The sequence below is a fragment of the Beta vulgaris genome, chromosome 7, assembly GCF_026745355.1.
Source record: "Beta vulgaris subsp. vulgaris cultivar EL10 chromosome 7, EL10.2, whole genome shotgun sequence".
Lineage (NCBI taxonomy): Eukaryota > Viridiplantae > Streptophyta > Magnoliopsida > Caryophyllales > Amaranthaceae > Beta > Beta vulgaris.
The window spans coordinates 52,593,422-52,605,851 of NC_079208.1; positions in this window are offsets into that span (position 1 = coordinate 52,593,422).

Below are 12,430 nucleotides of genomic sequence, written 5' to 3' on the forward strand. Positions count from 1 at the left end.
CGTTTTTACATAAGTACGTAATTCAACAAGATATTTTCTTACTTGCTCAAGTTCTAATAAATCAAGATAGCCATTCGTTCCGGTATAAATAGTCATTACCTGTTTTTCTACCGTGAGGGGGGCGGATTGGGGCTGTTTGAGCAATTCACATAATCGTTGCCCTCTTGCCAACTGATTCTGAGTCGCTTCATCAAGATTAGAAGCAAATTGTGCAAAGGCTTCTAATTCTGCAAATTGGGCCAGCTCCAATTTTAATTTACCACCTACTTGTTTCATGGCTTTAATTTGAGCCGCGCGTGGATCCTACCCGAAAAACTGAAATACCCACATTAATAGCTGGTCTGATTCCAACATTGAATAGATCGGCGGATAAGAATATTTGCCCATCTGTATATATATATATATATATATATATATATATATATATATATATATATATATATATATAATGATCACCTGACTTATTGGTGATTAATAGACACGAGACAAAATTCTAGTGGCAACAGGAGGGTGTCACGAGGCGCATAGACGCTGTTATGCACACCTTTTAATATATCTGTATAGATAGATTGGACAGTGGAAACCAAATTTTTCACTCCTTTGTTTCATTATTTTATGACATTGCATTTTTCTATAAAAGTGAAATTGCATTATTCCCAAAATATAATGAAAGTAATCAGAATTTTTTTAATTGGGGGGGGGGGGTAACATAAAGTGTAGTAACAATAGCTTTGAAACAAGAAGCTAAGGTATTTCTGTAAATTAATATATTTGTTATTCTCCTATACAATATACATGCTAGTTGATATATACAGTATGGGTTTGTTCTCTTCGGCATAAAACAGCTGAACTGAACTGAACTGATCTGAATTGAATTGAATTGAACTGAACTGAATTGAATAAAACTGAACTGAATTGAACTGAACTGAAATGAATAGTGATATGTGAGAGTAAAAGTATTGTCAAGAGCTGAACTGAACTGGTCTGAAATGAACTGATCTGAACTGAACTGAAAATAAGCTGGGGAGAACAGGCCCTATGTCCTTGTTTATGTGCTATGATTTACAAAGGATATATGGGCAGGGGCGGATCCAGGATTTCGAATTTGGTGGGGTACCAAATTACAAAAAAAAAAAATTCACAATATCATATTTTAAAACAATGCAACACTTTAATTTTCACAACTTTAATAAATAATATTAAGTATTCAATACTATCTCTATTTTTAGTATATTTAACATATTGACTTTCACATTCATCAACAGATGCAACTTTTATTTCAATTTGTTACTAAAGTTTATAAGAAGCTGATATAAATTTATTTAATGTAAATAGAAATCAAAACAAAATTTTAAATAGTATAATTAATTTTTAAGTATTTGTAAATAAATCTTGGTCATAATTAATATATTTGAATAATGTCGAAAGTCAAATTGTTTTATTTGTAAATGAAAGAAAAAGTAACCGTTATATCACAAACAAAAAAAATGGTTAAAATTAGAGTTAGAATTCAGGGAGATGGATACTATTTAAAATATGAAATGAAGATCCAAACTGGAGAAGAAAGCTAAAATAGAGAAGAGAAAGAGTAAGAAGTAAAAAAGAAAAAAAACAAAACAAAACAAAAGCAAATAAGAAAGAAAAGAAAAAAAAGGGGCAGAAAATGCAGGTAGGGGAAGTCGAACCTCGAGGGGGGGGGGGGAACAACAATTACAATATTACATGTTACTAAGAGAACCACTGGACCAAGTTGCATTATATGTTATTTTTTGCGCGTGTTTTAATTTTAACTATTGTAAAAATCTGCTTGACCGTTAAAAGTAAAAAGAATTCGATTTTTTTTTGGTGGGGCACGTGCCATCCAGGACCCTTAATAGATCTGCCCCTGTTAATATGGGTCAGTCTTCCCTCCATTTATCGTAGTTGAATGCAGTGCATGAAGTAGAGATATATGAGATTTATATGGAAATTAGGTTTTTGGATCCGTACATTCAAAACATATAAATGATTCGTCACGTCTACTGGTCGATCGACCAGAAACTTTTTTGCGTAATAAAAATGCACCATTATATTAATTACAAAGTTGTTTAGCAGATACATAATAATCATATGTGTTGTAAGACTTCTCCATATGCTATATTAGTTGTAGTATTAGACATCTAATGTTCTTTCCCACAAATTAGTATTATTAGTCATTAGGCACTTTTTACTCATAACTCTATAAAGGACTACATAAAATTGGTCAAATAATTGGTTTCGGGAGCAATGTTGACTTTTAACACGGCCAAAAGAAACTACCTTTTTTTTTTAAACGTCATAGGAAAATCTGTTCTATCTGACGAATAAATATCATACGGAGTACAAATACCTTATTATTCCCCATTGCTACCTGAGATGATCAAAACTTGGATGATTCAGTTTCATACTTGCTTGATTATTACAAGCTCATAATTGTTAAACAAACCAGATGTTGGGTCAATATTCCTTAGTAGCATCACCGATTACGTACTAACCTTCAGTCTTATATAATGACTCAATAAACCAAAATATCTAATGTTAATTAGGAATTCAGTGGAGTAAATTTTCATGCATTTCAAAGTTACGTGCACTTTTCCTTAGAGAATCAAATTGCATTTAAACTTAAAAGTTCTATTAACTCCCCGAGTAACTCGGACAATACATGATCATTCACCGTCTCCACTGTCTCATGAGTCGAAGCAAGAATAACCATCGTTTGAAAATAGTTAGATTCCTATAAATGATCCTCTAGGTGGCCAAATATATGTTTTCACTATAGTTGATATAAAATTATTTCCACTATCTATAAAATTAAACATGAGTATACAGTACCCATACGATGATATCTACTATTTTGTCTAAAGTTAAATAACTTACATATCATCTAATTATGATAAGGATGATGATCAAAAAATTCTAATCGAATATTGATCAAACCAATAAGTTCATTTTCAGAACTTGCTCGCAAATAATTTAACGGGGTAAACATTATTGTAGACATATTAGAATTAACGATAATTCTATTATTTAGAAGTAGATCGTGTATATATATATTCATCCAACTAAAAATGAACTCAACAACCAACTCCTATTGGGATATATTAAAATAGATTTATGGTGATGTTTATTTTCTACTTTAAATAAGAAATGAACTTACTTCATTCCCTAAATGTACAAAGTCTTAAATGCACACATTTGATCATCAAAATTTCTAATATACTTAACAAATGGATCCATGCATATGTTATATGATATATTAACAAATACTCCCTCTCCTCTATTAGTTTACCCCTTTCTTTTGCACAAAGTTTTAAGAGAAATAATGTTGTGGATCATAGAAAGAAAGATAAACTATTATTTTATATTAAAGTTGAATGTATGTGTGATGAAAAGTTTGTGGTCCCATTTCAAAAATAGCAAAAAAAAAAAAAGAAAGGGGTAAACTAATTAATAAGGGACACTCTTAGAAAGAATACGGGTAAACTAAGAGAGGACGGAGGGAGTACAAAGTATTAAGATAAAATTAGATTAAAATTTTATATCCTGACCTTGAAACAAAAGAAATGAATGAAATTCTAGAGAAAAAATATATATAAGAATAATTTTATTGGGTCAGAATAAGAAAACGAACATAAACTTTCACATTTTAAATTGTTACAAGGACTCAAACTTTACATCTATACAAATATATTAAAAGGCGTGCGTGACAATGTATACACGGCACATGACACATCTGTTACTCCACTATAATTGCCTAATATGTACACAAGTCATGTCAATTAACAAAAGTAAAATTAGCTTGCAACAAAATTTGAACACATGACAATATGACATCTTACTATTATACATGACACCATTACCATCTTAACCAACTCTTAATTATGCTTCAAGTAATCAAGTGTCCACATTATTATATTTGTACCTTTTAAATGTTAAGTTTTCCTTAATATATTTTAATGGGAAAGGAAAAAAGTGCATATCAAGTTGGAAAACAATACCAACCCAAAACAACGCCCGGACCCATAGTAATAATTACTCCATCCGTTTCCTAAAGATCTTCCATCTTTTCGTTTAAGTGCGTTTCCAAAAGATCTTCCCTTTTTTACTTTATTCCTTATTTGGATTTTTTTTTTTCCTTTTAACCCTCTCATATCCCTTTCATATGGTCCACCATTACATTATTAATTTAATTTTACTCCCTTTCTTTCTCCTACTTTAACCCTTTTTATTTGTTTATTTATCTTAACCCCTTTGTCTCTCCTACTTTACCCATCCCATACCCCACACCAATGGATCCTCCTTGGCACTGTAGGAACAGTAACAAGGAAGATCTTTAGGAAACGGAGGGGGTAGATAACTACACATACTACCTCTGTTTTTATTTAGTTGCAACATTTACCTTTTTGCACAAACTTTAAGAATTGAAAAAAGAGAGTATAATTGAGTAATTGACCCACTTGCCCCTGCTACTAATACTGATGATCAGGTTCAAAATAGTAGGTGAAGTAAGGGTAATATAGTCAAAATATCCCAAAAGCTTTCCTAGAAAGGGAAATGTTGGAACTAATAAAAAACACCTGAAAGTAGAAATTGTTGCAACTAAAGAAAAACAGAGGTAGTATAAGAAAAGTGTCTAATAGAAAAAAAGATGAAGGAGACCCATTGTAATAGATTTAAAAATTAATACGCCCTTTGTGCTCTTCTTTTAATGTTTCTCACTGTGCGTAAATTCGTTAATGAATTTTTTTCACCTTAAATATTTTCAATTACATGTTAGTAAAAAATATAACATTTGAATATTAATAAATTACTCATTGAGATGAATCAATTTAGACTTCACATGATTATTTTTTTGTCTTATATATTGAAATTAATTTGAAAAATTGTCTCTAATTATAAATAATATTAAAATTTTAAATGATAAAGATAAAAAAAATACAGAGAAGAGTACTACCTAGCAATAATATTGGTGACAATGCTAAACTAATAATGAATTAGGGTTTAAGACAGAAGGGAAAAAAATCAGAAAAAAGGATCCGAAGAAGTCGGCATATATAGAGAATAAAGGTGGTACAAATGATTTAGCCATTATATGAGAGACAAGTTGCAATAAGAGTCAGTCAAATGAGAGTTATGGTGTACATTAATCGGGAAATCTGATCATCCTAGTGCTTTCTCTTGATAGGAAAATTTGACAATTAATGTACAATTTGGGACCCTCCAAATCGAGGGCAAACAAAATTTTCGCGTCTTATGAGTTCAGAAATAACTCTACATCTGCAACTCTATCATAAAAATGGTCCAAAGACGAAAAGCCTATAAGCACCTAAGATTAGTCAAGGAGCTCTTCAAGAAGAAAAAAAAATGGAGAGCAATTCTATCTCAATATTGATACTTTTTAGGTGCTCTCCCTTCGCTCTTTATAGAGAAATTTTGGAAAATTGCTCTCCTCAAGAGCGTTGAGAGAGCATGCTCTTAGTATAGTATGATAACGCATGTCATTGAAAATATTTTTTAAAAAATAACAATTAAAGATAATAATAAATTGGAAAGCATATTGGAGAGTGATACATTGTTAGCAATTTTTGAAGAGGCCGGTGATCTTGAAGAAAGAGAAAGTTAAAAATGGATTGGAGAGTAATCTTGCAGAACTATATTTATGTTGGCGCTATGCATTTTATATTTGAACGTTAACATATTATTGATCGTTTCAGCATAACATACATGTGACACATGTTCAAACATATATGTTTAAGCACATAGTTTTAGGTGCTCCTAGTAACACCTAAGAATTTGCACCACATAAACATTAAATACTATTATGGCAAACACATAAAATTGAGACTAATATTTTAGTAGTCAACGCCTGAGAGTAAGGGGGATATAAGGGAATCCCTACTCCCAAGCACTAGTAGATAGTGGGCTTCGAACTCGTGACATCCAAGTCACAAGGTGAGTACAGTTCTCCACCACTTCCATCAAACAAGCTTGGTTAAATTGAGACTAATATAATTGAGTATAATTAAACTTGCAAAATAAAATGATAAAGTATCTAATTTGATGTCAAAACTTGGTATTTTATAATTTTTTTGATTAATTATTAAGTTAGCCTTTTTTTTTTTGAATAAAAAGCCATAGTAGGGCTCCTCAGAATAAGATATCCCCCAGTTCTATGAAGGAACTACTCAATTTCTATCATGTGGTCAAAGTTCATGCTTTTTAATATATACACATGGCAATTAAAACATGTGATATGTTGTTGGATATGTCGCAATTTTTATATTTGAATATCTCTTATATATTTTTTTACTAATAAGAAATTTAGGATATTAGTAAAAGCAAACATATATAAGAGTCAAAATCTATATATCTATACAAATATATTAAAATGCGTGCATGACAATGTATACATGTCACGTGGCACTTTTGTTATTACTCAACTAGAATTGTCCAACATGTACATAAGTCATGTCAATTAACAAAAGTAAAATTAGCTTGCAACAAGATTTGAACTTGTAAACTCTTACTATTATACATAACATAATTACCATCTCAACCAACTTTTAATCATGCTTTAAGTGTCCACTATTATATTTCTACCTTTTAAATGTTGAGTTTTCCTTAATACTATATTTTAACGGGAATGGAAAAAAATGCATATCAAGTTCGGAAACAAAATACCAACTCGGGGCAACGCCGGGCCCAAATACTAGTATATATCTAAAACTCAAGACAAACAAATGTCATACTGCCACATGTACTCTTCCCTCCCCCACACAATCAAATGAGACATTTATACAAATATATTAAAAGGCATGCAAAAAAAAAAAAACTTATGTGTCACGTGGCACTTTTCTCAAATTTCTAATGTAAATGTTTTATGTCTATGTGTATTCGTCACTTTTTAAAAAATGTGTAAGTGTAAGGTATTGAACACGTGACATTTGAAATGAAAAGTAAGAGCTTAACCATAATACACTATGACTTTGTTGTCTAATTAATGTTTCAAATAAAATATGATGAAGTCCTGTAATAATTATAATTAACTAAAAAGACTTAACGAGTTTTAAGTTTTGTTCAGTTTTAAGTTTTTCACGGAACTTTTATAAAATTCAAGCAGTGCAAATATTATGTTCTAGAGAAAAATTTAATGAGTTCTAGAATACACACCTGTTAAAACTGAATAAAATTGTAGGGGTTGTTCAGGTCATAAGTAAAAAAAACTTGTTAAAAGTTAATTCATGTACAAGCTTTACTTGCTACTGGAATAAATGAAGGTTGACTTGTTAAAAACGGTCAACGCGAAGGTTGACTTATTCTTGACAATTTTTCCTAAACAAATATATACATCTCTAACACTCTTATTACGTAACTTACAAGAGAATATTGATGTCATATTCTCTTACCACAATTCCTTTTAAGGTATTGTTTTCAAACTCAAACCTTTTAATTTTTTTTTGCTTATCACGTCGTGACGTGAATTTTTCAATTTTTTAATGGACAAAAAAATACGAAAAGTAGCAAAATAAATTATGAAATTTAAACATAATAATTATTTGTTTATTGTAACTGACCCGAGACATCGTCCGGACAAAAAAAAACTAGTTAAACAATAAAAATGTGTGATTCAAGACTCGAACCCATGACTTCTCATTTGATATGCTAATGAACTAACTAACTACACTACAATGCTCATGATGGTATTTGTAGGGGGGGGGGGAGGATCATTTAAAGACAAAATATTTCAGTTTTTGAAGACTTCAAATGCACACAACACATCTATACTAATATATTAAAAGGCGTGTGTAAATCAAGAACGGTGCCACGTGGCGCTCTCTCTAGGGAGTTTTAGTTCATGTAATCCATGTACAATGAAAAAAATTAGAAATTGCATAGTATGGGTTTCGATCCCGTGACCTCAAGCTCATGTACTAAAGTTTTAACCACTAGACGAAGTTGTATTTAGTGATATTATATCAAAGTACAATATTAATAAATGAAAATTTTCTTACCCGGGGCATAGCCCGAGCCTAATAACTAGTTAACTAATTAATCTGAAGCATATATCCCGAGATAAGAACTAGTGTATACATCAAAAACAAAGGTGGTACCAATATAAAAGTTTTCATTGCAAAACCTTTCATTTTCTTATATCAGATGCAAAGGTAAATTTTGAAGAGTTCACTAACGATATAATAATTACCTTCTATTAAATTAAATAGTCGAAACGACTAGATAAGATTATGCGTTGTGACACATAATTATATTTATACAAATATATTAAAAGACATTCCCATTAAAAAAACAGTGCCGAACACATGATCTTTGAAATGATTTGTAAGAGTTTATCCACTAATCCACCATAATTTTAGTGGTTAATGTTTCAAACTAAAACATAATAAAAACTTATAATTATATGTAATTATAAAGAATAGGCAAACCTTTTAATCTCTAATACTTTTATTAACTACTTTATATTGTTTTATATTGTATTGTATTGTATTGTATTGTATTAATATTGTTATTACTATTATTTATTTATTAATTAATGATAGCTAAATTATTATCATTACTATTAGTTACTCCCTCTGTTTTTTTTGTATTCTCACTTTCTTATGCGCGTCTCCCAATGCATCTATTTGAACTTAAATATCATTAATTATATATTAGTAAAAATTATAACGATTGAATGTTAATAATGTACTAATTGAGACGAATCAAACAAGACCCCACATGACTATATTTTTTCTTATAAATTGAAAAACATGGAGAAAGATTCTCCCTAAGAAAGAATAGTGTCAAGATTTCAAGTGAGAAAGATAAAAAAACAGAGGGAGTATAATTTAGTTCAGTTTAGTTGTTATATGTCGAAAAGAACAAACCCTTAGTATGGAGTATAAATCATATTTAATAATTGGGTGGAATTGTAAGATTTTTACTTTACAACTTATTGGTCGAATGTTCAAATCTTACTTTACAAACTTATTTTTTTTATTTTTCATTAGAAAAGACGATTGTCCAAAAATCAACTCCTGTTAGGCTACTAGTATGTAGGACACACCAGCTAGAGGTGGGCATGGGCCGTGCCGGGACGGCCCACGTGCCAAGCTCGCGTGCCTCGTGCCACAACGTGCCGTGCCAAAACGGACCAAGAAATGCTCGTGCCGTGCGGGGCTCGTGCCAAGTTGTAAAATATGAGGCCCATGCACGACCCGACCCACGTGTCGTGTCGTGCCGGGCCGGGCCGGGCCATCGTGCCTTATACAAATTTTAAATATTATGAAATTTTAACCAAAATAAGCGTGCCAACTTGCGGGCCGGCCCGTCGTGCTGGTGCCGGGTTCGTGCCAAACTTTTAGAATGTTGTTCATGCGTGGCCCACGGCCCACCACTCGTGCCGGCGTGCCGTGTCGTACTCATATTGGGCTCGTGCTGGGCTCAAATCGTGCCGTGTCGGGCTGACCCTCGTGTCAGCCCGACCCATGCCCAGCTCTTACACCAGCTCACAGGATGGGAACAAGGCAAAATAACCCAAAAGTGAATTACCAACATATTAGTGAGATAAGGATTTGAAGCATAAACAATGCCCTAAAATTCGAAATAATACTCCATTGAAAATTGAAATACCACCTCTCCCTCTACTCTATAAACTTTTGTTTTTTGAAACCCTTACTCTACAAACTTTTTATTTATTTATTGAGCCCCCTTTACTCTACAAACTTTTATAATACATATTCCTCATCTTCTTGTTAGGCAACAAATAAAAGAAAATCGTAGATACTTGTCTTTGCTCCTTTTTGAAAGGGTCTATTTTAACAAGTTGAACCTTTCTCTTTTGTACTTCCGTGATGCTACATACTTACTTTAGACTTCGTCAAGCGTCGATTAATTAGGTCCGACATTGGATTCTTTTATCTTGAAATATCAAATAGAAGTATATTTTTGAACCAGCACATGCTTACAACTTACTTCAAACTACTCTTCAAATTCTAAACGGCTAAACATCGCCTAAAATTAATTAAAATCATTCCGATCATATCAAAAATTTCCAACTTTACCTTTTTTTTTTCCAAACTACCACCTCCTGCCACAACAAGCCCACCACCACCTCCTACCACAACTAGCCCACCACCACCTCCAACTCCCCACCGCCACCTTGTCAACCACCCATATTTCGAAAAATTTTTGGGGTCATGAGTCGAACATTTGGCTAGGAAGTCTGACCCATGTCCCGAACGTCCATATCAAACGTTCGGGCCATAGGTCGAACTTCCTAGCCAGACGTTCGCCCCCTTAAAAAATTTTTTAAGTTAAGGGTCGAACATCCTGGCCAGGACGTTCGCCCCCTTGAAAAAATTTTAAGTTAAGGGTTGAACATCCTGGCCAGGACGTTTGACCCATGGCCCAAACATCTGGCCCGGACGTTGGGGCCACGGGTTGAACGTCCTCGCCAAAAGTTTGACCCTTAGCTTTAATTAAAATCACTTTTTTTGTGGCATGGGTGGTGGCGAGTGGTGGAAAAAAGAGGAGGGTAAAATAGTAAATTCAAAGTGAAACTGGGGCGATTTTAAATAATTTAGGGGCGATGTTTAACAAACTACATTTACACCTTTAGAAGAAAAATAGGTAGCCCATATTATTTTCAAATAACAAGGGCATGTTCTTTTTGACATAAAATAACTGAATTGAACTGATTGCAACTGAACTGAATTGAACTGATTGCAACTGAACTGAAATGAATTAAATTATAACTTATAGAGATGGTAATTGAAATTGAACTGAACTGATTATAACTGATGGTAACTAAACTGAATTAAACTGAATTGAACTAGACTAAAAATAAGTTGGATAGAGCAAACCTTAAATAAATCCACAACAATAATATCTAGTCTAAATTAAACTCTAAAGTCTAAAGCACGAGTATATTGTAGCACTTACTACTATCATAATTCATAATATTACAATAAATATCAAATCATGAATCAATGAAAAGTATTCTAGAGAACGTACATATTGTTCACATGCTAAGAAAATAAAAAGGCAAGGTGAGTGTTAAAACGTCAATTGACGATTGTGACATGTAGAAATTACAAAACTAAATGTTGTGAGCTTGTGGGTCTCATGACTAATCTGGAGCGTTGTATTGTCTTTGATCATAAATAATTATATTCTTTCCAGATATGTCCAGTTGTCAGAATCAATGAAAAATAAATTGTCTGAAAATATCACATTTTTTGTGTCAAATTGTTTAATGTGACTCGTGACTTTATCCATCTCCTCTTACTTCTTAGAGCCAATTTGGTAAGTCGGCAACAAGCAAGTAGGCAAACATGTATTGTTGGCAACCAGGCAGCAAGGAGTAAGAGTATGGCATGTTGATGAAATTTACTAGTACTTCTTTGGTGAGTGGTAATTAATAGTAACAAATTTACCGTTAATATCATGAAGGAAATCGATGTCTAGATGAATAATGGGCTTTGTTATTTAACGCCCTAATATATCATACTAATGCTCTAAATACAATATTTTTATACTGTATATTTATAAATTCATTTTTTTATGTCTTCTTTCCTTCCCCTCTCCCTTTCCCTTCCCCACCATTGAAACCGCCACTACCAACACCTCCGCCACCAACACCGCACCCACACCCATTGCCAACAACACCGTCGCCACCACCACCACATTTTTTGCTAATACTGTATCAATGACTATTTACTGGGCACCACCGATGCTACACACCACCACTATCGCACCACCACCTTCACACTGCTACGCCACCACCGCTGTACCCTCACCACTCACCCACACCCTTCTTCTCTCCTATGTTTTCTGCATTTTAATTGATTTTTTTTTAAAAAATAAAATAAAGGGAGGCGCCTGCCATGGTCGCCTCCACCGATGGTGGGGCGTCCATGGTGGACGCCTCTCCATATTTTTTTTTAAAAAAATTCAAACCCTTAAGGCGTCCACCATGGACGCCCCACCACCGGTGAAGGCGTCCATGGCAGGCGCCTCACCCTGTGGTGGAGCGCTTGTCATGGACACCTTCACCGATGGTGGGGCGTCTATGGTGGACGCCTCTTTTTTCTGATTTTTTTTAGAAAAAATCAAAGAGAATTGAACAGAGGAGAGAAGAAGGAGAGAAGAGGGGGTGGAGTGTGCTAATGTTGCCGGAAAATATTGTTGCCGGAAATGATGTCGCCAGAAAATGTTGTTGCCGTTGCTAGAGTTCCTTCGTGACGATGATGAGAGAAATTGAGAGTGAGGGAGTGATGAGCGAGAGAGGGGGTGAAGTATGGGAATGGGAGGGTTAGAGAAAGTAAAATCGTATAGATACGTAATAAGTATAAATACAGGGCGTTAGTAAAAAATAATAGAGCGGTGTTTAGCAAATGAGTTAATAATTGTATAC